At 47.1% G+C, this 25,988-nt stretch overlaps 2 protein-coding genes across 5 annotated transcripts in view; one reads left to right on the forward strand and one right to left on the reverse strand.

Moving 5' to 3' along the window:
- Positions 1 to 25,988, forward strand: part of LOC126522597 (hepatocyte growth factor receptor-like) — a 566,006-nt gene that overhangs the window by 359,361 nt on the left and 180,657 nt on the right. For all 4 annotated transcript variants that reach the window (XR_011895240.1, XM_055066486.2, XM_072288826.1 and 1 more), the window contains one exon: positions 14,165 to 14,246. The gene's annotated coding sequence lies outside the window, so the exon portion shown is untranslated. The remainder of the gene's footprint in view (positions 1 to 14,164; positions 14,247 to 25,988) is intronic.
- The window catches only part of LOC126522595 (monocarboxylate transporter 10-like), a 286,846-nt gene that overhangs the window by 194,396 nt on the left and 66,462 nt on the right, over positions 1 to 25,988 (reverse strand). The window lies entirely within an intron of this gene.

Here is a 25,988-nt window from a genome sequence, read left to right on the forward strand (position 1 = left end):
AGGTTGGATGTACTGTATACGCACATGGCACACAGTGCAACTTATGTGGTTGAGTGTCCACACTCCGTAACACAGATTCACTTCACTGTCGCTATGCGGTCTTGGCCTTGCAACATTTTCGTTATTGCGTCGAATGGCCAGTTATGTTATGTTATGTTATGTTATGTTATGTTATTTTTTTATTTATTTATTTATTTATTTATTTATTTATTTATTTGTTTATTTATTTATTTGTACACACTGCAGCCCGATCGGGCTACTGCAGCAGTGGGTGTGAAAGGCAGAGCAATGACAAATAATAAATAATACAGGCAATGCGAACAATACAAACCAAAACTATTCAATGGCCGCCAAGGATAAGTTTAAAGGAAGAGAACGAGTAGGACTAGGCAAAGAATTCTGTTATGCTGAATCGGCAGTGTAATCGGCTGAACCTGTTTCCGCCTTCGGAAAATGAAGTTGTCTTTTGTTTCGACGAATACTAGGGCGTCCCAACTATCATGCACCAAGATTTTAAATTATGGGGTTTTACGTGCCAAAACCACTTTCTGATTATGAGACACGCCGTAGTGGGAGACTCCGGAAATTTCGACCACCTGGGATTCTTTAACGCGTGCACCTAAATCTAAGTACCACGGGTGTTTTCGCATTTCACCTCATCGAAATGCGGCCGCCGTGGCTGGGATTCGATCCCGCGATATCCTACTCAGTAGCCTAACACCATAGCCACTGAGCAGCCACGGCGGGTTGCACCAATATTTCAAAATATGGAAATGCCATGTAGCTGGACAGAACCACGGTAATGTTGTTTGCCGTCGCTTGGAGATACTCAGAATATTTTTTTTGCATTCCATCTTGGTACATAATTAGTATTCATGTATTAATTAATCACTTTCTCAAACATTATAATTTGATGGAAAGTGTGAATGAGAAAGTTGTAGAGCGACATGAGAAAACTCCCGATACAGCTTTCTGTTGCTCGATACGTGCTACATAAAAGTTTTTCCGAGCGCGAAAGAATCCCGCGAAGATGCCTCGAATGGCCAATCACGTGGCCATTTTTCGCGTATTAAACGCTTTTATGTAGCACGTATCGAGCAACAGAAAGCTGTATCGGGAGTTTTTTCATGTCGCTCTACAACTATCTCATTGACACTTTTAATCTAATTATATTATTTGAGAAATTGAATAAATAAGTAAGAATAACTGAGTAATTAGGCGGAACGTAACAAATAATATGAGTATCTCCAAGCAACGCCAAACAACATTACCTTGCTTCTGTCCAGCTGCATGGCATTTGCATATTCTGAAATTTTGGTGTATGATAATTGGGACACCCTGTATATGATGGACGCTGCTGCTTTTACTGACTCTGACAAAGCTAATGCGCGTACGTACTACACCGCTAGTCTATGAAAAAGCTATTCAAACATAGTCAGCCACATATTCAATTGAATTCAGCATTCGTCTTTCCGTAATGTGTCTTTTTTGCCTTCGTAATATTGGGTGTAATACATTTTCATGGGACTCTGCTCATGCAAGAAAAAAGAAAAGAAAGTGTAGCTGGCACCACCTGCTGGGCCAACACCTCCTATTCTTGTAGATATTAATAAAATGCAAACATTCAGGTAAGCAATGTGCGGCAATATAAATAATGTGGAAAATATGTTTAGGTGCTCAGACATTGCCGTGACGCAAAAATGACCACTATAATCACAGAAGCAGGAAGCCAATTACTTTAGTCCCTGATTTTGGAAATCGGGAGCGCGGCAACTAAGTCATCAATACAAAGGAAGAGAGAAAGAGAGAGAGAGAGAGAGAGAGAACATTCGAACACAGGAACATATCCTGACATATTGCTTGTACATGCTTCGCCACGCACGGCTTACCGAAAGAAAAGAAATCGAGTAACGTGACACAATCTAGAACAGACTGCCTCGCTATCGCTACGTTTGAAACATCTGCCGCCACATGCCGCTGTCAGCAGAGCACGTTTGCGATTTCGTTGACGCTCCAGAAACTAACCGGGCGTGCTTTGATGCCAGCGCAAAAAGCAGATTCCTTCGGTGCGTCAGCCGTTTTGCTTTACTGCTCTAGCGGCAAAAAAAAAAAAAAAAAAAAAAAAAGACGAAAGAAAAAAGAAAAGAAGGCGAAGCGTTTAGGCGCGTTTTTCTCACTTTGGATATCCGGACAGAGTCGAATGCGTCAGATGGATGATCTTTGCGCCCGTGTTAACGTGCAGACGCGTATCAAAATGCACTCGCTCTGGACACTTGGGACCGCATATTTATGCTATTCGCTTTCAAGCCGCTTACTTGCGCGCCTACTGTTTCATTGCGACGCTCGGATAAGAGGAGCTTTGGGCGAAATACAGGTACTAACAGACACGGACGCGTTTCGTGTAGTTAAGAGGTGGAGGCAGTACACGTCATTATATCAGAAAACATGTAATGAGACTCTGTAGGGTTACAATGTTTCACAAGAGACGCATAACACAGCGGTTAAGAAGGTCGGGGCTTCTGGAATTATGAAAAATGACATTTCTTTAAAAGCCAAGTGGTCGCTCGCAAGTTGTCTTAAGTATGAGAAGCAATCTGCTATCAGATCCGCAATGAAATCGCCACGGTGATCGTTCTTTCTTGATGCGAAGATCGCTTCCGCCATTGAGTGACCTGTTATTATACCGATCGACTCTGAAAGCCTTAATAATCTTTGTTTCTTAAATAACGTGCTATCTACGTACTAACGCTTAATATGTCTCATGTGCGTATTTCCTATTTACTTGTATTAGATTTACATGAATGATTGACTTGTGTCTAATTGCCGAAACTGCAGATGACGCCGTCCTGTTGCTGTTTTTAAATTTTTTGACATGTTGTTTAAGGACATTTGGGAAATGTGCTTTATTGCCGGAACAAGCTTGACATGTCGCATCAAGTTATCATTCTTTGAATATTGTGAAACTTAGCATTTGGGGAGGAGCCTGGAAAAAGATGTTTGCTAGTATGTTTAATTTCATCCGAATCGATCACACTCACTCATTCAATCACGGAACGACCCACATCACGAGACAGTTTCCAGACGAACAAGAACGGTTTAGAGCACCTGCAGCAGGAACTCTAAAGTCATCAACACCGATTTGCCGATAGTCTTGGAAAGAAGTGTATACAACCAGTGCAACCTATCAATACAATCTATCAATACAAACCTGTGAGGCTGAAGCTCTTCGGATAAAAACATAATTACAGAAGTTAAGGATCGCGCAATGGGCCAGAGAAGAAAACAATACAAGTACAAGCATGTTTATTTGCAAAAAAAAAAAGAAAAAAGAAAAAAGAAAATTTCCCGGCGGGGGCCGAAGAATAAAGGCGAAAAAGCCTGACGGGGTCTTCGCCCCCTGAGCATTAAAAACATTAAACTGAAACCCAAGACGGAAACAAAGTGACCTCAGTGCCAGGTAACTATATTCAGTTGCATGGGAGTGCGCCACCTAGTCGGGCTGCAGTCGACTTCTAAGGACTGACAAGTGCTATGTGCGAGCTCTGGGGCCACCACGCCTTAAGCCACTCTTACAATGCGCGCAGCTGAACTTGAGAGCGCAACAACGCATTCCAACCGTCTTCGACAAGTGACAGTTTAAATTTTTCGCGTACACATGTACTTTTCGCGCTTTTCCCTATGTAGATTGTTAAAGTAAGTATGGATCTTGACGAACCTTGAGATTCAGATCCAGATTCACTTTTCCATAATTTTCTGTATGTATCTTCGTTTTTCTAATAAGCTTTTTCGACATTTCTTTGGATTAAAAAAGATCTGTCTGGAGGCAGCATTTTTCTTCCACTCGGCAGAATCGAGTAGGATCCTCTAGTCGAGAAGTACCTGTTGTAGCGGACCTAAACTTAGGAATGTCCGGATAAATACAAAATCAAGAGGCTGCGTGATTTCGACGACACCTGTTTATTGTTTCTTTCTTTTTCCCGGCGTGTTTGTGAGCATGGTCCAGCTGGATGCTCCCTTTATCTCTTTTTTTTTCTTTGTGCATGCCAACCAGGATAGGTAATCTGGCGAACCTATAGCCAAGTACAAGCCTATCCTTCGAGTTCCCGAGAAGAGTGACAACGTGCACGATGCATAACCACCAGATTTCCGGTGGCGTCAGAGTTTCCTCGACATCCGACCTCATAGTTGCATCGGTATATAGTGTCGCGTAACGCCGCCATTCCTATAGTGTTACAAAACGTAGGCGCAAGTTGCTTAGTCGACAGTAAAGTTATGCGTTTCGCATCCTTTGATAATTATATAGGCAATTCTGTGCCTCAGTAGCGCAAGGAAGCATGGAAGCGGTGAACAAAGGACAACAAGAGGCGCTGACTTTCGACTGAAGTTTCGACCACAGACACTGTTTAGCCGCAGTGAATTCATACCGGCTAGCCCAACTTTCAGTGGTAAAAAGAAGGCTTGTATTTCAAGTAGGCCAGCCTTAATTTCGCTGCCACGGCTTTAACGGTAGTTCATATATTTGATCTGGCATCAATACTGCGGGGCTCGCACTGCCTTTTCCTGTCTCCGGCACGAAAATAACAAGTGCCCTCCAGGCGACGCAATCAATTAAAACCTGCACTGTCATATTTACGATCTTCTTAGGCCACCTCATAATGAACGCGAGCTACGTAGATTCGCAAAACGGAACAAAAAAAAGTGTTTATTCAAATTCTTCCAGAGGCTGTGGAGAGCCTGAGAATGGGTCATTATAGTGATTATACACTTTTCACAATCTCCGAGTCAATATTATCCGGCCTAAATGAACGTTAATGGGTGCAATGAAGCGCTCTTGCAGCCCTCGAACGTTATGAGTGTCCTCCACTCGGCTAGCAGCAGCTTTAGCGATTTCATGGTACTGCACGGAATTAGACGCGATGTTGGTAGCCGCAACCGCGAGCTCGAAGGCGGTGTGCTTTCTGGCCACGAAGGCTTGCGCGGCTGCGGTAGGTCTGCAGCCGCGTATACCTGAAGGCAGTTTTGCTACGGCTGTGCGTTCTTTTTTTTCTCTCTCTCTTCTCCTACGCGCGCGCCAAACGCTCGGTTATCTCATCAATCAGGCTAAAATGATGCCTCAAATTTCACAGAAAGTTCCGAGGCTCCATCGGAGTAACAAGCCGTTTCACTCACGCGCGCCAACGGTCACTTAAATGCCTCCATTCCTGCCCACTTCCCCATGTGTGGGAGCTCATTAAATTTTGCGCCACTGACTTGACTCCTTTTGATGCTTATCGCGTTCCATTATGAAGTGGCAGCTCCCGCCTGATTAAGGGACTCATTTCTCTTCTGAACGACACTGCACGAGTCACATTTTAATTCATTTGTTTTTGATCGATCAGGTCAGAAATTGCCCGCCGCAATTTAAGAAGTTGGCGGGAGCTGCATGGGGAATAAGCGTGCAGCCATGGAAAATGTACGCATGAGAAAACTGTGTCGTGCCACGGCATTCCGGGCGAGGCTAATGAGTTCTCCGTCGCGTAAGAATTCCAGGCTGCATACTCCTTGTCGATGGGGAACCAAACTGCCCGAGACGGCGGTGAGCGGAGTCAGCGGCATCTGGATGGACTTGTAACATTGCAGCAATGCGATGCACCATGCCACTACTACTTTTCACACATACAAAAGGAAACGCAGCGGAAGCTAGGAAAATAGTGCGGTCGCAGATGTCTCACTCCTCACGCTGTGAAGCGTAGTAGCTCTTGATCTGCAACGTTTTCTACCAAATGACTACTTCACGTATTGCAATTACTGCTTGCGAACGCAAGTTAATGTGAAATCGCATATGTCGTGTGCATGTATTTCTTTCTGGTTCTTGTAGGTAACGTGCTACGTTTTGGTCGCGGCGCAGGTGATTCGCTGTGGCTGCTGCATGGTTGCGGAAACATTGTTACTCAGCTCGCACGGGGACAATTAAGCTTAGATCGCGGACGCCTTTCAACTAATGAATACATCATGTTTTGTGACGTAGACGTACGACACCTAATTTTAATTCTGATTACACGGCGCTTATACCTTTCTTTTATATGTGACGCACTATCTTTTGGTCGCCAGTGCGAAAAGTGGGAGAAGTCTCTCCATAGCCTTCCTAGAGTTGCCTGCTGTGCATGAAACAGACTATAGCGTTCTCAGCTTGGTGGTCTTTGTTCAAGAAATGCTTGGGTGTTATTCTATTTATCTTGCGTCTTCTTCTTTCTTACGTTTTTTTTTTCTGCTTTTCGCTGCCGCACAATTTATCCACCGCAATGGCGTTGGTAATGCTGAAAATGAGGTCGAGGGTTCGATTCGCTGAGTTCGTGGCCAATAAAATTAAATTAAATTATGGGGTTTTACGTGCCAAAACCACTTTCTGATTATGAGGCACGCCGTAGTGGAGGATCCGGAAATTTCGACCACCTGGGGTTCTTTAATGTGCACCTAAATCTAAGTACACGGGTGTTTTCGCATTTAGCCCCCATCGAAATGCGGCCTCCGTGGCCGGGATTCGATCCCTCGACGTCGTGCTCAGCAGCCTAACACCATAGCCACTGAGCAACCACGTCGGGTTCCGTGGCCAATACAGGCAAGAGAGCAAAAAATAAAACAAACCTTGTATATTGAGATGTCGGTGCACAATCCAGAACCGTAGGGCAGCAAATAGTAATTCAAAGTCATCCGGTTCGGCTTCTGTAGAAGCCTCACTATTGTGTTGCCGGGTAATGTACGTCATGAATGATCAGTAAGTAATTAGATTAGATCTTGCATTTAGGACTTCTTTCGTCACTCTGTTATTATGGTAGTAGTGTCTCCACTTGCCGTGGACCTGACTGTATGGATTGTACAATTTTGCTTATAATTTCCGCAGGATCGATATAGCGCTTTCATTCTGGTAAAATAGGTCCAGCTGGAATTAAGTTTTATGAAATCTAATCCACATTTCTCCGGTTGAGGTTATTTATACGTCCCCAATTCATAAGCCTTGAGTACCCTAAAAAATAATTCATACGACCTGGTACTATTTTGTCCGCTGAAAATAAATAAATAAGAAGGAAACGACATCAACGGCAGTCCGTTGGGCCGGCGAGCTTCGATGCTAACAACAAAGATCTTAGCTCATTTGGTGCTATCCGCGTCTCTGTCATCAACGAGGCCTTGGCTTAATTACTCACGCACAGAAACTGCAAATTCCTGTCACCCCCCCCCCCCCCCCCTTCCAAAAAAAAAATTAAGGTGGAAAGGCACACAGAAGACTGCGGATAAACCTTCGAGATAGCCTATCTAAGGCTTCCGGCACGTCTACAAATGAAGCGATCATCTGTCACGCGAAATGGTTTTCTCTTCATTGGTTGCCTCCTTGAAGTGTTGTGCCGAGGCAAAGTACGACGTCTTCATCCCGCCCAACAGTCTGACCGATTCGGTCGGTTCCGTGGCTTCAGAGCACTCGCAGACGACAAGTGGCATTGGGCCACTTCATTAGTCACAGCAGATCGTTGCTTCGTTAGCGCAATTAGGATGTTTGACTAATTGCGCATCAGTCGCATATGCATGCATTCCGTCGAACATTGGGCCGCTTGCGGCTGCCAGGAACAACCTATAGGCCAAACGATTCCTAGAATCCGGGACTAATTCGGGACAGATACTGCGTCTGTCTGCACGAGTTCGCAAATGAACGGCCGCTGCTGGATCGCTTAATTAAGCCCCGGCTAATAGAAGCAAAACGACCTGGAACTCGTTCTGTTTTTCTCTCCGCTCAGCTCTTTAGTCGCGCTTGTCACCTTCGCTCTGAACCGAAGAGCAACGCGAAAAGAGATAGCAAGAACGTGTTCTGTCCTTTTGCGGTATTTTGCTGTTGCTTCGCGTGGGCATTGGGTCCCCGAAGCGCCGACGTGTCATCTGTCACGCAAGGTCTTCGGCAGCGACTTAATCTACGATAAGGCAGCCTGATCACATAGGTCTTTTTGCTTCGTGAACTAGGTTCCACTGCAATTAGAGACGAAGCTACTCGCGGCCAGACGAGCATTGCCCTAGCGAGGTTAGATGCACTCGGCTTTTATCTTTAGTTGCTTATCTGTCGAGCATCTTGTGCCTTTATTAAGCCATGGATAGTCTGTGAAGGTTTTGACAGTGTTGTGCTGTTTGCGGTGGCACCGGAACTATCGGCCAGCTCATGTGAGACTGCCTGTCCGAAGCACTGAGACAATCAGTCTCCGACGCATTTTCAAGACTGCATGTAACTTGAGCCAAACATTAAAAATATGCAGATGCCACGTAGCTGGACAGAATTAAGGTATGCTGTTTGCCGTCGCTTGGAAATACTCAGATTATTTTTTACATTCTGCCTAATTACATAATTATTCTTTAATAATTATTCGACTTCTAAAATATTATATTTAGATGAAAAGTGGCAATGAGAAAATTGTAGAGCAACATAAAAAGCTCCTGATACGATACAGCTTTCTGTGGCTCACTAGGTGTTACATGAAAGCGCTTTTCCGAGCGTGAAAGGAGCCCGCAAATACACGCAAAATTACCGCGCGACTGCCCGCTCGAGGCACTTACCGTGTATTCGCGGGCTTCCTTCACGCTCGCAAAAACCATGTGCACTAGGTGAATAATAACAGCACAGGCAATGGGGCCGATCCCTGATGTTCCCATCGGAGAACCAAAGATTTCGCTCTTTTATTGCTTATGCACTGTAGCTCATTAGACCCCGAGAAGGTAAGGCTGACGCATAGAGTACAATCTGTAAGTGAATATGTTTTTACTTACAGGCCGGGCCTGGTCATGCACATGCGGGCCCTGGCCAAGCTTAGTAATGAACACTCGGGCCCGGGCTGGGTTTGGGCTTCATAAAGCGGGCCCGGGCCGGGCGCGAGCCGAATAATCAGGCTCGTGCTGTGCTCTCTTCCGAAGCTTATTCGCTTGCAGGCGAGCCAATGCCGCGTCTGAAGACGACGCCGACGAGGTGCCACTGCTGTTCGTGCGCATAGTCGCCATTCGCTTCGCAAAAATGCTGGTCCGCTGGGGAGAAGATATCAATGAGCGAGCGACGTGCTTCGTAAAAATTGCTGGCTCTCCCGTAATCGAGGGTAGATGTAAGCATAAAATTGCAACCGGCAAAACAGATTGGTTGCAGATGATACTAGCCACAATCTTAAAATGGGTGAAGCGCATGTTTGCAACGGCATACCCAAACACACCACACCGCACCACGTAATACTGTGCACTGGTCGATATGGACGCTGCCCAGCTAGAAGAAAAGCTGCTGAAGGCGGCACGACAGGTAACGAAAGACACCGGGGAGACAGATGAAAAGAAGAAAAAGATGCGGCACGCAACGTGGCGCCATCTCTCGAGGCGACGCAGAACCCGCGCCGCGTAACTCACGGACCGCTAGCATTCAAAAGAGCACTGGCAACTCTGTATCAGCGCTAAAAGATGACAATGAAGTGTATGGTGCCCTGTATCTGCGTTTTGAACACAGCTATTAGAATTGACAAATAAAGCTTCAGCGTACTAGAAGTTACAGCTCGAGTAATAGTGTGAACATTAGGAAGAACTCGGAAGCAATACTTTTTTGCAGCTTGTTTGGGCAGTAACTGTAGCGTATGTAATGCGGTCTTGTACAAAAGGTTAGGGGCCAGAGGCTGCATTTTCTTAAGTTTTGACTCGTTGTCCGGATAATCTCGTTTTGTTCTCGCAACTTGCCCGCATTTTCTCCTTTGAGTGCCCGAATAACGCCTCTGGCTTTTGGCTCAAGATCGCTTGCTTAAAAATCGCCGACAACAGGAGCTAAAAGCATTTCATGCTTAAATACAGTAACCTCCCCAATACATTCGCTTAACGTATTTAGCAAGCTTTTCGCGGGTGTTCCGATATGGCGTATACACGGTTGGTGTTCACGTGCGCAGGCCCTGTAGGCAACTGGAGCGCCTGCTCTTTTCTCGGTGGACGCGTTCTATACCGCTTGGTGCGCGACCTCCGAGGATGAAGCAATTAGTGGGTCGCCGGCGCGCCTCGGGCGCTCCCGCTAATCGAGGGCTGCGGACGGGGGCGGGAACCGATTCTGCGTGCCTAGATCTGTTTGGCATGCAAGAAAGCCTAGCAGACTTTGGTAGCCGGGGCGAGGGAGGAAACTAGCGCTGCCTAAGCGCTGCAACCAACGCGCACAATCACGCACTGAGTGCATACACGTAATGGTAATTTGCCGACCGCGCAACAACGTTGCGATACTGCCCCCGTCACAGCTCTGCCGCGAGCCCGCCCCTCATTGCCATAGTGGAGTCGACGTCTCGATAATACGCGCCTTCGAGAGAGCGGGTCTGCGGCGACGGGGCCGTAAAGTGGAGGGCTGCACTCGCCCAAGGATCTCGCGCTAAGCGCGCGCAGTGGCAGTTAGCAGTTTGTAACCTTTCGCGTTGGGCTGCCTTTTACCGAAGCAAAGGCCCTGGGAGCCTGGCTTCACAGCTCACGAGGCGAGAAAGCTACACGAGCTTTTCTACAGTACTTGACGGCGACAGGCTTGAGTCGCCGACTGTAGAAACGCAGGGCACCGTCCAGTGCGCGCGCGCCTAATTCGAAATCTTGTCTTCTCTCTCTTTCTTTCATTCTCTCTCCCGGTTAAGCCGCGCATCTCTCAAAACACGCAGAAAAAGGCGGCTTGACGCACTTAGTATGCAAGCCAAATTCCTTGGCTCTCTCTCTGCACGGTAATCGGCCGTGTGTGAAGCACTCGAATGCAAGCCATGAACGGAAGAGCGTTGACACCGTCAGCAAGGGATGGGGGCTATGAATCCGCACGCGCTTTTGTCAGGTCTAAATGCCTACGACAAAAGGTCCACTATGTTAAGCACCTTTACGTGGTCTACAACGTGCGCGGAGACGATTCCAAGAATTCCCCAATTGAAGACTAGCCGTGTCGTCGAAAGCTCATAGAGGCCAGAGTAGTGACAGCATGGTATTCGACAAAAACGCTGATTTAACGGAGCGCTTTTTAAATGCCGGTGCGCGTGTCACTTCTGGTATTCTATGAGAGCGGGCCCGCGTACAAATTACGCAGAAACGTGACGACATAAATTAGAGGCACCCACGCAGCGAGGAATCGCTAAGAGTATGGGAGTAGGAGAGTAGGAGAGAGAGACCCATGATGGGAAAGAGTGCCAAACGCTTTCGTAAAGTCTAACAACTCTGCTAATGAGATTAGGCCCAACCAAGTAGGTGGTATAAGTTCAACTGTAACCGTATGGGTTATTGGTTAGGGAAATGTTGAGGCGGGCCCAGCATTTGCCACCTCCCGTTTTTATCTTTTACTGCAGTGGATTTAAAGGCTGTCTGGAACCTATTCCTTTCAGACTAGGTTGTAATCGCTAAACTGGTAGATCAATAAGACTCCGCACGATGCAACACTTGGTGGTCGAACAGTGAGACTCGGTTGGTCGTATGTAGAGACAGTTGTCCTAGGCTTAGCAAAAAGTAGAAAAGTAAGAAGCTGCTGTGCGTTTTTCATCATACTTCTGCAAACTCAGCTCTGTAAATATTTGACTCTGTAAATATTTTCGCTGCAATACATCTCCAAGTTTTGTTTCCTCCAAGCTGCCTCCTGCTTCATCAATGCCGATTATCACTTTGAAGAGACTTGAGAAACTTCAAGGAGAAAGAACAAACTTTAGTCTCCCCATCTCTAGGGAAGCAAACTATAGGCAAAGCCTAGTTGATGTCGCTGCTTTTCCTTTCTTCCTTCTCTTTCCTCGTGTTGCTACTACAGGTGCAGGAGTTGGTGGACCTATAGGAGCGTATGATGGTTGCAAGCAGGCAAACGAGGCGCCTCAGTCGTAATGAGCCATGTGGTCGCAAAATTTATGGCACCCTCGACAGATCGCACCAGTGCGCACCGGAGCACCGTTTCATCGGACCATAACCGCAACAGGGGCGCTCCGGTGCACACTAGTGTGATTTGTTGATTTCGGCGTTAGTCTTCATCGGATGTACAGAGGACATTGTCCGGGCGAAGGAATACGCAAGCATTTTCACTATCGTGAGGGGAACGTTTGCACAGCGGACACTAAATCTATCTTTTCCAACTTAGTATCTGCACAGTGTGCCGTGGAGTAGTGTTTCGAGTGGTGAGGTTAAATTGTGAGTGTTCTCATGAATGACATAGTCGTACCTATCAGACACTCCACTGATGATTGACATCCGGTGATTCGGTTAAATTGAACTGCAGCATAGAATAGGTCGCACAATAGTTAATTGTTTCAAGCCTGAATAAAATAGTAATGTCAGCTTCAAGTAGAAAACAAGCACTACACTTCTTATATCGACATTTATGACTTCGAAGGAACTGTGAAGTAGAAGTACTCGGTCTTCACGTTTACACTGCATCTTTGTACAGATTGCTTACGTTTTGCCGAAGTCCGCACGCAACAAAATAGCCTCAGACCTATCGGGTTTCGTACGCTACTCGAGCCGTAACGTTCCCGTCATGTAATCGTACAAGTTTAACAACATTTCGGCATTAAGGATGTCAAGAATATGGACAGGATTTCACCGGTAGCTGACAAAGGAACTAAAGCCAAAGCTAATCTTGACTGCTAAAAATTGTCAACGAAACTCACGTGGTTTCTAATTTTGTTAGTTATATTTTTTTAAGACATGCGTGACAAGTGGTGTATTATCGTGGTGCTCTGCGTTTACCACGAATAATAACATAAGTGAACGCTGCGAAAGGATGTAGCTGCTTTAGGACATTAAAAAGGAATCTGCAGCCCAATTTTCAGCCATTTAATGTTTTCTTTCCTGTCGTATATCTAGCTCCGCGTCCTTGCACACGGTTTCATTTAGTATGTGTACCATTCGAAACAAAAAAGGGGGGGCGGGGGGGCTAGAACACAAATAATTGACACCTTTTCAGGATATCAAACATAATCAAACATCAGGATATCAAACATAATGCATAAAAAAAACGTCTTCGGGCATCCGCCTTTTTTTCATTTTCGGGCTTTTTTCACGGCGACGTCACGATGATTTGAGAACTACGAGGCATTCACCGCATGCCGTGATAGGAGATCATCTTTCGCTTCGAGACTTAATCTGGATCGGCTGTTTCTCGGCGCGGCCGCTGGGTGACGAGCGTTTACTTAGACTCGCGAATACCGTCGCCTGGGTTTTGGTGCAAAGTTAGTGAATAAACTTTATTACGGAAACCAAGCTGTTAACGCGCGAAGGTGGGCTGCCACCCTGTTTAGGTAGCCGTGGCCCTGTGCTGATAGCCAGAACTTTTGCACCAGCCGTAGCTGGTCCTCAGGTCTTGGGCCGGTCAGCTGCGCCTCCCGCTGCTCTTCTGTTGGTGCTTGGATGGGCGTTGTCCGCGGGTTCTTTTTTCCTTCCCAGATCATGTGGTAAAACGTGTTCGGCGTATTGCAGTATTGGCAGTTTCTTGTATATGTTGAGGAGTACATCGCGTGTAGCAGAGTGCCGTGGAGGTAATTGCCTATCACAAGTCGGCGGAGTATGGAGGCTTCTTCTCTCTTAAGCTTCCAGTGCAGTGGCGGATATTCCCGCCCGTTCTTCTTATAATGTTCTAGAATGTTGTAGTACTTGCTTTGTGTAATTTTGTCTTGGTCTGGCGGTAGACGATGTCCTGGTGGGGTTGGCCGGCGTAGACTCATGTTCTTGGGTGGCGGCGTGAGCCGCTTGGTTTCCCACCAAGAATTTATGTCCCGAGGTCCGGACAATGTGTCTTGGTGTCTTGGTACAATGGTACAGTGTCTTGGTCCTTGATAATGGTGAGTGCGGCCTCGCTAATTATTCCTCCCGAAATTGGCGACAGGCTACCTGCGAGTCTGTAACGGCGATGACCGGCACGCGCCATTGGCAGGTACCTACGGCCATTGCTATGGTGACCTGTTCGGCTACCTCAATGCCTCTAGCAACTATTGATGCAGCTGTTATCTCTTCGTTCTTTTGGTTACAAAAATAACATATCTCCCTGCCTTGTATCTTGTGGCGTCCGTGTACCTTATTTCTGTCTTGTTGCTTTCTTTTCTTTTAGCATTTTTTGTAGCCTGGCGGCTCGCGCTTTTCTTCTTTCTTTGTTCTATTCTGGTTGCATGTTTCTTAGTATGGGTACTATGTTTATTCTTGCTCTCAGGTTCGAGGGTGCACGTTGTGGACTGCTGCGTTCTTCCTCAAAAGGGTATACAAGTCTTCTGAGGATAGTTCTACCGCCAGTGGTAAGTTTTACTCTTTCGATCTGGTTCGTCTAGTGCGCCTCCACCTATTCTTCCCAGGTATTATGTACTCTTAGATTCAGCTGTTTTTCTGTTGACGTGGTGGGTGGTAGTTCTGTTGCCAATTTGTACGTATTTCTTATCAGCATGTTCAACTTGTCTCTTGCAAGTTTGGCATTAACTTTCGGTTTTACTAATCAACTTCTTACAGCTGAATTGACGAAAATAGAATTTCGCAACAGTACTTAGTCAGTCTAAACTGCTTCAATGTTTCTAGGCACAATTGAGACACAGCCCCTGTCTCGTGTTCTTGAACTGCTTTCCAGTCCGCGCTGTTTCTTCGTCGTGATAAGCATGATTCATCCACTGTACTTAGTCCACCGCTGTCGAAAGAGATAAACGCAGCATTCGCACCTCGTCCGCCCAACCTATTACCGTAATGAAGCGCATGCGACCTGGCGGAGAGGATGCGCTAAAGAATGTGCGTGCACTGCACCGGTATATGAGGTCACGCACCTGGAGCGCCGCTGAAAAGCGGTGATAGATCTGTCGAAGCCAAGGGCACGCGGCAGGCAATTAGCTTCTTGGCGTTGCAATTAGGCAGGAATATGCATGGCCGTGTGTCGAGAGAGATGAAGGAGCGTGCGGCAGGGCATGATGGAGAGTACTACACTACGAAGTATAAACCGGCATCCCCCCACCCCACCCACACCGCCTTACACAGCGTTCGTCTACGTGCTTTTTTTCCCCTCAACAACAGCGATCTAGCATTGCGTGTAGTGTGAACTGGTACGTTAGGCCATGTGGGGCGCATAACTTACTCGAAATGTACAGTAGTTTTGCACAGGGCAATTCACAGTGGCGTTATAGAGGTTCCTGTTTGGTGTGCGTGTTTGTGTGTGGTGCATGTGTGTGTGGGGAGGGAGAGGGTAGCGAACATAAGGCTCCGTGATGCGCAATATCTGTTTCCTGCACGGGGACACCTCAGCCGTACTGTAACGGACAGCTAAAGGAAAGTCGCCCGTCACCATTACAGACAGTACAACTGGACGTATATGGGTGGTGCAGGGCTACAAGGAGTTGGAAGTAGAATAACAGAGGTGAATGGTGGACGAGGAGGATGTGATATCCTTCTTTACCGTTGCGCTTTCTTTCTTTTTTGGCACTCAGTGATGCACAAATGAGCATTTTTCCATCTCTTCAAAATTTCCGGGCGCTGCTAAGCAATATGGTATGAAATCTGAGCTGCTGAAGTTCCTCAGATCTACTGGTTTACATGTTAGACATTAGGAACGCTGCCTGCTACCACTGTATGGTACGCTGTAAAGGGCTTCTTCAGCGCCTTGCGCCCCACATTTGAGGCGTAGGTAAAACGTTATGTTTATCCAGGACAACGGTGGTGCGAGATCTCCTTTCACAGTTTCCAGAAGCTGACGAACAAGAAGGGGACGACGACGACGACGACGACGACGACGACGACGACGACGATGATGATGATGATGATGATGGTGCTACTCCTACTGCTCCTGCTGCTACTGTTGCTGCTGGTGATGCTAATGGTTACGATTCAATGCTTGTCGCAATAATTTCTCTACTCCGCGTCTCTAAAACAACGCAATGTGCCTAATCAACGTAACAATGGGCTCCTAGAGTTCAGGCACTTTTCGTGAATGTTCGAAGATAGCGAATTTGCACACCCAATAAAACTAGGATTGGTCTAGTACAATATGGATTACTAGCACCCAAAGTCGCTCACAATGGTACAGTTGAACTAAAGACTTTGTTGTCTCAAGCTCTTGTCTCTCTCGTCCTCGGTGAGCCCGTAAGCTTCCTTCTGCGGGCATGTTGAAGAGCCACTGTTCCGTTACGGAGGTGGCCAGACAGTAGAATTTTCTAAGATGCTTCTCCCTAATCGTTCTTTATCCGAAGAAAAATAATTCCCCTCTTAGTGAACAAATACTTTAGGAGCACGCCCGTTATAGCACCGGCCATTACCGCTTAACGAGATAAACTCGTTCCTTGCAGAACCCACGTGTTCTCGTCAAAGTCCTTAACGAGCGATTACCCAGGTCGTAAACACGGCGAAGCAGAATGGTAGGAACGGGGCCACTTTTGTCCAAGATTTGCAGGAGCCCGCGAGGGCGCAATAAAGCGCTCGGCTGAGAAATACAACCATTACTACGCTCATTAAGTATTGCCGTTCTTGCGCATGCCTTTCTTGCCAGTAGCTCTGTTTCGCAACCAAGCAAACATCTCGGCCGAATTTCGGGCCGTGTATTCTGAACAGTCACGCACATATCTGAACTCTTTATTTATAACTGGTGGGACCTTCCTAAGTCAGCGCGGCCTTGCGGATGGTGTCTCGCAAGCAACTAGGGAAATTACAACGTAATGCACGCTCGATCGCTATAAAGATGAGGCTAACGGGGGAACAAGACCTGCCTCGCCGACGCGGCACTTATAGCGCAGCTGTCTTGCCTCGGGCAACGCTGTGGTGCTATAGTGATATAGGAGTCACAGCGTGGCGCTTGGGAAAGATCTGGGAAACGTAGCGCCGGGGAGAAAACATTGCCGGGGCGTGCAAACGAGCGATCGCTCTTCCTAAGTGCTGCCAGCACGAAGCTGTGGGTTGCGCTGTGGGAAGGAAGCAACGTCAGGTATTTCTAAAGGCGCAAATGTGGACACTGTGGTGAGATTGGGAAAGAGACGGGAGAAGGAGGAGATTAATTGGTGTCTCGCCCGGTTGTGCATTCTCCGCTGGGAGAGGGGAAAAGAAAAAAGAATGCGAAGAGGAGTTTTTTTTTTTTCCTTATGGAAAGACCACATAGCTACCCATCCCTCTCCCTCCTCCACAGAAAAGAAAAAAGAGAGATCACATTTAATTGGTAGGAGGAGGAGGAGGAGAAAAAAGAGGGAGAAGCCAGGGATGGCAACGAGAAATGCGTCCGGTTAGCTACCCTACGCTGGGGTAAGGGAAAGGGGAATAGAAAGCTGAGAGAAAGTCACCGCAGCATCCTGCGTCCCGTTGTTCTGTGTGCTGTGTTTAGCGTGGTTTGCTCCCAAAACGTGCAATATCACGTTCAGTATGAGATACAACGCGTGACCGCTTTGATACGTGCTTTCGCGTCGTAGCTCTATCTGAGGGCGATTGTACACCCCAGCTCGCATTATTGCAGGAAAGTAAGGTAACAAGTGGGGCAGGCTAGCTCACAAACGCACCTGGCTTGCCACCATGCGGTGTGCATCAGTCCTCTGTATTTCAAGAATCCCACCGGGATACTGATATTCTTTCGCGTAGATGATGACTGCAGGCGATGGTCTAAGTGCTAACAACATTTCGTCCCCGAATCGGTTGGTCGTAGTTTGCTTAGACCACATAGCGTAGAGAAGCGAAAAAAGGTAGACCAGCCCTGTACATTCGAATATATTACATGCAACATAAGTGTACCATGACTGCAGTCAAAAAACTGCATTCCATCTGCGCAAGTCAAGTTACTAGTCCTCGCTCATTTTACCACGGCTTACCCAAATCCCCTACAAATTTAAAGAGATGGGTCTGTCAAAGTAGACGAAAACCGCTGCGCCGCAGCTGCATTCTATATTCACTCTCTGAGATATACATGGCCTGGCCGTTGGGACTGCATAGCCTCATCGACAGTTGTGGAAGGCGTGGCAATAGCTGCTGCTCTACGCAAACTAAAGCCTGCTTCCGCAGAATGTGGTTCTTCTTACGGAGTTAAAGACCGCGTTGCAACAACTCTGTCGTGGTCTACCATCCATCGAGTTCCCGCGCAAATTCCAAGCCCCCAAGAAAGAACTCGGCAACAAAGGCTTCACAGTAAAGTTTCAGTGGATTACCTCCCACATTGCTATTGCTGGCAATGAAAAAGCTGATGCTCTTGCATATATGTATACGCAGTGTTCTATCATCCTCCTAAATTCAGGGGACCGAAAAGTAATCAAGGTAATAAACCTGACATTCGAAATCAGTGTGGGTCAGTTTGGATTCCGCCACATGTGGCCTGCGTAACCAGCAGATTTTGGCGAGAGGAAGCGCCATTTATATATCCAATAAGGACAGGACCTGCTCGTACATCAGCATGGCTGTTTAAGGCGGGGTATGTCAATTCTCTGAGCTGTACGGCATGCGACGAGACAGGAGACATTGAACACTTTCTGTGGTGGTGCCCAAAATACCGAGATAAAAGGGACGCCCTTCAGGAGAAGCTGCAAAAGAAGGACATTCCACCTGCGTGCCTGCAGCACCTTGCGTTCCCAGAAGGATCAGTCATAGCCCTCAAAATAGCTTCACGTCTTATTATTACATTTTTAAAAAGGGACTTGTTGGATTGATATGTGGTGAAATAGCGCAGTGATATTCTAGGAGACGCTCGGGCGAAGCAATTGCCGGCCTAGATCACCAGGCTAAACGCGCCTGTTGCTACAACTCACCACCAGAAGCTTTTGGTGCGGTGATCATGGCCGACTGTAATCGTGGCTCTCTCTGCTTTCTTTTTATCTTTCTACCTCTCTTTCCCTCGTCCCCTAGTGTAGGGTAGCACACGGGACTTTCTGTTCTGGGTAATTTCCCTCCCTTTCTTGTTTCTTCCCTCTCTCATTTAGTCGTCGAAGGAAGGGCCATGAGAGAGGATTAACAGTGGCAACTTTCCCTTTTGCTAAAAAAAAACCTTATTTAGCTAATATACCACGCACTTCTGACGACTTGCGTTTGGTAATACTGTCCAGCTTAGTGCTAACGCTGTACGCTTGGCATCGCGACAAATTAGCGCACTGTCGTGTCTTCATCCAGTACGATCGCCATAAGGACCGATAGAGAAATTGAGAGAAAATTTGCGCCTTCGACTTCGGTTAGAAAGATAAAACTCCTTCTTCAATCTGATCTAGTTTCGGTGTTCATTGTATACCGTTTACTATAACGCTGCTATGCGAGCGTGCGCAAGCAAGTGAGATAAAAAGAAAACGCACGAAAAGTGGTTTTCGCTTTGAATCGTTTGCTGTTTTGTACGCGGCAGGCACGAGATACGGGAGTGGCTGCTTCTTCGCACCGCGCCCAACAGAAACGCCATTACTCATATTATCGCCGCATTAGCATTTTATTACAGTGACCTGTAATCATCCACACTTCATCATCCGCACTACAGCTACGCACGGCTTTGAGGTAGCGAGGCGATTAGTGCTGCAGTAGCTGTGCGCCAGAGAATCGGGGAGAATCGACGAGAATCGACGTGATTCATCGAACGACGTCTGGTGGCGACTACAGTGCCGCTGCCACCTTGCGAGGTCTACGGTGGCGAGCGGTCGCGTTAAACCGGGGCTGTTGTGCAAAACGCGCGCGACCGCAAATGCCGCAGGACAGAAATAAAGAAGCTAGTGTAAAATCACACTATTCTGTACGTGAGCTCGTTAGATTCATGAGTATACGTTTAGTTCATCGGTTGAGAAACCGCGCGGTACGTAACCCGAGGGATGAGGACAATGCGCTAACATTCAAATGACTTTAACGGTCGAGATACGTGAAAACTATTAACTACGAAACCAAACATAACGAAAGACGAGTAGGAGAGGAAAGCAAATAGAAAATAAAGACACAGAGCTCGATGACATCGCAAGCTGCACGAACTAGGGGATAATCATGTAGCCCCGAAACCGAACTAACGGACATTCATCCACGGTAAACAAATGCTGCGCACCCACCACTGTCATGCTCCAGATGCCAATTAGGCCAGCTCCCTTTCGGAACATAGCATTGACAGCATGCTTATGCAATCAACCAAACGTAATCATCTGGAGACTTTATGTGATTTCACGTGTTTTCTGCTCACGGCTCTTACCAATCTAATAGTAGTATTAAATTGCGGCTCGCGGCCGCACTTTTTGCACTGCAATGGAGAAAAGCCAGAAAAGCGCTCTTACCGTTCTTGACTCTCTTACAGTGTTTTCGCGATCTTTTATTGAGGCCTCTGCCGTTTTGACCAAAATACATTTTGCAGCAGTTTACCGGGATGACATAAGTGGCACAGCTTTTGAATATATATATGAACTTGTTTATATATGTCGTTGACTACAGACAACCTTACTTGTGCGAGGCGTCGTATCTGGACTTGCAAAGAACCTCTAATTCTCTAGCTTCTTGGCTGTAGTAAATGTGAGACAGAGACCTGCGCTGTCACCAACCCTTTTTAATGCGTGAGGCAAGTCATGAGCGTAAGAAATTGCAGCGACTTTCTTCTTTCTTATTTTTATTTTTATTTTATTATTTTATTTTTTGAGCTGACCGCGCATTTGGGGGCCGCTACCGCTCTTGAACACTTTGCAAGGTTCTCGGGGACGGAAGTAATGGCATGCTTCGTAAAAGGGGGTATCATTAAGCTCATTAAAACTACGGGCATGATACCGTAACAGGGCTATTTGAGCGCATATTGAAGAGTGCGATTAGCTATGCTCCACTTTACGAAATTCAAGTGTCCCGAGGTAAAAGGCAAAAAAAAAAAAATGGCAATGAGAATGACTTAAGTAATAGATTACATGAGATCCGCTTTAAAACAAGTGGAGAGAGTAACACAAGCGACGAAAAGGAAAGACGGAGAAAAAAAGAACGAGCAGATGCGGAGGAAGAGGCGAGTAAGGGGTGAGGAGGGCGCGCGCAGGATGCTAACGCCCGATCGGCAACCGTCAACTCAACAGTCAAGCTCTGCCGCTTGACTGATACCAATTGTAATGAAGGTGATTGTGACGGCGATGATTATGATGCTACAGGCGAGGTCAGCCTATCAGAACTGGCCGGCAATCGCAGCGGAGTTTCAGCCAGGATCACTGCGGATGCTGGGGGTTGCTACGAGGTTTCAACTCGGGTATTGTGATTACACCGAGGTCGTGGTGTCACGGTAGCGTTTGACATTGCGGTTGGCTACGAGATTGGCACTCCGTATGTGCGATGATGTGCCCGTTAGGTACCGTGACAGACGTATGCAGCAGGTTACCGAACAGAGTGCTATCGCTAACATTCACAATCATCTTGAATGGTATTGTAGCGGCGCGACCATCGCCTCCAAAGCAGGCGAAAAAGAAGATGGCCTCACGTGCAGGTAGCGCGAGTATAGAACACGCTAGCGCGCTCGATCTGAGCGACCGTGGTGTCGGTCGCACCCGAGATCCCATTACACCATAACTGGTCGGCCTAAATGAACCGTGGCTACGGCGGCTACCTCTTCGCGCCGCCTCCGATAGTATTTTCGCTACAGTTTTTATGCATAAAACATTGCCCTTGCATAATACATAAACATTGACATAAACAGTGCATAAAACATTGACACAAGACGTGAGGGAACCGTACTTATAGAGAAAGATTCAACTGCGGAATATGCGCAGAGCGCATAATCTTGTGGACATGATGGTGTATATCAGTGGGTGCCCAGCCACATTGGATGATCGGAGCACGACCGGATAGGAGAAATGGCAAAACGGGCCCGCGAACCAGGCGACATGTGCGTAACTCTGTTCAGCCGTGACTTAAGACACATCGCGAAGAAATTCCCCAACAAATAGTTTTCGATTATGTGGTTCGGCGATGCAGCGACAATATCTATATGTTTTTATGTAGAGGACGCATGACTAAACATTCACACTTTGTCTTAATTTACCTAAAGACGTGGGAACATTGTTTCACCGATCTCAGCTTTGTGCGGTCTTCAACAAACACTTCCTACATAAAATGGTTTTAAAATATTTTATGGTTTTCATTGTATCGTTTGTTTTACTTTCTATTGAGTAAGCGTGCATTCGAACTTTATATATATTTGCTATCTTTACAACTTCGCGCTAATACAGAATGTGTAAGAGCGGGCTTGAAGATTAATATGCAGAAGACAAAGATAATGATCAAAAGCCTGGCAAGGGAACGATAGTTCAGGATCGCCAGTCCGCCTCTAGAGTCGGTGAAGGAGTACGTTTATCTAGGTCAATTACTCACAGGAGACCCTGATCAAGAGAAGGAAATTAACAGAAGAATAAAAATGGATTAGAGTGCATACGGTAGGCATTGCCAGATCGTGACTGGAAGCTTACCGCTATCACTGAAGAGAAATGTGTAAGACCGCTGCATTCTACCGGGGCTAACATATGGGTCCGATACTTGAAGGCTCACAGAGAAGCTCGAGAACAAGTTAAGGACCGCGCAAAGAGCGATGGAACAAAGATTGCTAGGCATAACGTTAAGAGACAGAAAGCGAGCGGTTTGTATCAGAGAGCAAACGCGTATAGACGATATTCTAATTGACATCAAGAGAAAAAAATGGAGCTGGGCAGGTCATGTAATGCGCAGGTTAGATAGCCGTTGGACCATTAGGGTTACAGAATGGGTACCAAGAGAAGGGAAACGCAATCGAGGATGACAGGAAACTAGGTGGAGTAATGAAATTACGAAATTCCCAGGCGCAAGTTGGAATCAGCTGGCGCAGTACAGGGGTTATTAGAGATCACTGCGAGAGGCCTTCGTCCTGCACTGGACATAAAAATATACGCTGATGATGATCATCATGTTTATGCGTGACATCACGTTATCCGTATTTCTTTTTTTATGTATTTATTATGGTTTTTTTGTTCTTGGTAGATATTTTTCGAGCAACTTTCATGACTCATAGCGCCTTAGCCAATTTATAACCAATATGGATTAGCAGGAAGCACGCACTTTCAATTTCTCCACCTCATCCTCTTTAGCTATCTGAAGTGAAGTGAAGTGCACAGAGATAAAGAGAATATTGGTCAGTAAAAAGCTTCGGAAAACCTGTGCACTGAAAACCAAGAGAACGACACTATCACTCTAAGAAGAAAAGGAAGAAATGGGGTACTGAGGTTACTCCTTTAGGGGAGGAACTAATTTTCCACAACTATTCCTCCCTTTAGGGCGCAAGTGCGAGGGGACGAACTGTTACTCCCCATACGGTTACTCCTTCGAGGACTAACAGTTGCCCCTTTTCGGATGCTCTTCAAGGGAGTTGCGGTCATTCTTTCCGATGCTCCGCAAAGGTGGAATTAATGAAATTAGGTATTTACACCCTGATAAAAAGAATTACTGAGCTGAAAAACAAAAAACTAAATAAAATGTGCCCGACAGCAGGATTCGAACTCACGTCCTCACAAGTCAGTTACTCTATAACCACTTCACCACGGCGGGTCGGTTGACAGGACAGGATATTGAGACAAGGTTAAGCTTCGGAACGCAGGTGCGACAATATAAAAGCGACTCGGCATTTTGTGTATGCTATGCGGGGAGAGTCTAACGTTGAGTGTACTTGCAACCATAAGCGACTGCAAAAAGAAATCTGCCCGATTATTCTTAGGGTGATTTAAACTGAGGAACTACGCGATGCATACGTGCAGCGAGCTCGAACAGGGCACCCAAGACGACAGAGAAGGCCAATTGCTCTATCGCTTAACGTGTCCCATTCGAGCTTCAGTCAAGTTTATAATCTTCTTGGAACGGAAGGAACGGTACTATTGACCAAGAAAATCTAGCAGTCTATCAATGACTTGCGCGTTTAATGTGTATCGCTCACTTATGGCGTGCGCATGGCTCTTCACATTCCATCTTTTAAATTTCACACAATTTCCTCACGAAGAGGCAAAGTGCTGCTTTGCATGCAGTTTAGTAGACAGTGCACGAACTTCGAACGATTCACAATTTATAGACAATACTGTTTTCGCCGCATCACTCCACGACACGGACGAAAACAGCGGAGTGCATCGGGAGTAACTGTTGTCGTTCGTCCTACCGTTGCTCTCTTTCCGACCAGGGACATTAACACTTACTCCCCGAAATTAGCACACGGCGCGCGCATTCATGTAGTTAGTTCTTCGAGGGACGAAAGCGCCCTTTTTAGGACTAACTGCCCAGTTACTCCCGTTTTCCCCGGAATTTTTCTTAGAGTGTATGATATCCGCGTCAGGAGCATACAGTGCGCAGCGTCGGAAGGAAGACCAAATGCCCGTGAAGCTTAATCTTGTAGCCCCCAGCTAAGGCTTGAAGTCAGCAGTATATTTTACGCGGCCAACATGTGTTTCGTTGATTTAGATGCGGCGTGCGTGCTTCGAGAAAACACAGATTTAGCTTTTTCGCTGAACCAAGGCAACGTATTCATATTACAGTGACTGCAAATACAATGAAAAGAGAGTATGGAGTTGACAGGTTTCTACGGTAACTTATATCCGGCAGTGAAATGCACGTACTGTCTGGCGTACATGATTACGACAAACAGTAGATTTTGTGCACAAACCATTCAGCGCACGTACGCCTGAAGCCACTACATATTATACATGAATGTGTTGTGTACTCAACACGGTCGAGGTCGGAAGTGCAGTAGCATAATTGACCTAACAGCCCAAGATAAAGAGTGCGAACGGCAGTACAAGCGCTGACTGTCGTCTTCGTTTCTGTCTTCGTCTTCCTTGCGCAGGTCAACCAAGCGTTTGCGCAAACTCTTTGAACCTTCAGTTCTTGTAGCAGCCTATCCCATAGCCCGCTATTGCAATTCGTCGCTCAGTGTGAGGACGTGCCGTGACATGGAAATATCTTACTGAGGAAGCGTGACGGAAGGATGGATGGAAAGCCGCGATACGTCAAATCTCTCGCGCACGCGCTCAAATTAACGACCGGTGGAGTCAGCACGTGCGAGTCCGTCTTCGCTTCCCTTTCGGTTATGCGAGGGGAGGAGCAGAAGTCGAATATAGAAAGAAGGATCGCCGGGCGAGGGGAGATCCGGAGGAAAGAAAGAAAGAAAGGAGTCCGCGGAGGAAGGAGCGAGAGACGGACAGGTCGCAGCGGCGGGCGCGTAGATTTACGGGCCGATAGTTTCAGCGGAAACGTACCGCGCCATTAATCAGCCGCCAGCGAAACCCAATTATAACCGTAATTGCGACTGCGTGGCCCGCCGCGAGCCCGCGTGTCCAAACAAGCACGCGCGATGCCGCCGCCATAAGTGAGTAGATAGGCGAGAGGGGGCACGCAGGCCGTAGGGGTGCGAAGGGAGACCGGCGGCGCCCGGATTGTCGTCATCACCAGCAGAAGTGTTCCTCGTCGCTGCTGACCCCCAAGGCGCGCGCTGTTTCTTCTCGGCCTGGCGTGATGACCGGAAGGCGTGCGAGCTGCGTTCTAGGTGTCCGCAGCAAACACTCGATAGAGGGGGGAGGGAGGGGGGGCGCCATTTCATCACGCTGCTCCGGGGCACGTTGCGAGGTGTATATGGAGGATGCGATGACATGGGGGGCTGGGAACAAACGGAACCGTCGTTTCTCGGTGCGATTTCCGCTCCCCCGATGATCTACCGGAGGCTGAATGGCTTGCGGCCGTATGCGCTGATTGCGTGCCAACTGGCGTGAAAGGAAAAAACTTGGATTGAAAGGTACGCATACAAGGCACAAGTATAGTGTTGAAGGCTGAGTGAAGCTCTGTCTGCTGTCGGTGTACTTGCTCTGCGTCGATCGTGTGCGAAACGCAGTTCGGCGATGTGCCGAAGCATCTTTCTTGGGCTGCGCGCAAGATTTTCTCACATCACTACGTGAAATTTCAAGCTCCAGTGTCTGTTGGGCGCCACAACAGTACTACGCGGCACACTCTCTAAGTTAACATGGTTACATGTTAATGGGATGGCACACAGTAAAGTTAAAGCACCTCGCGACTCGCTTTCCGGACAGGATATCGTTCTCAATAAGACCGAAGTGACGGTTCAG

Source organism: Dermacentor andersoni, chromosome 6 (genome assembly GCF_023375885.2).
Source record: "Dermacentor andersoni chromosome 6, qqDerAnde1_hic_scaffold, whole genome shotgun sequence".
Lineage (NCBI taxonomy): Eukaryota > Metazoa > Arthropoda > Arachnida > Ixodida > Ixodidae > Dermacentor > Dermacentor andersoni.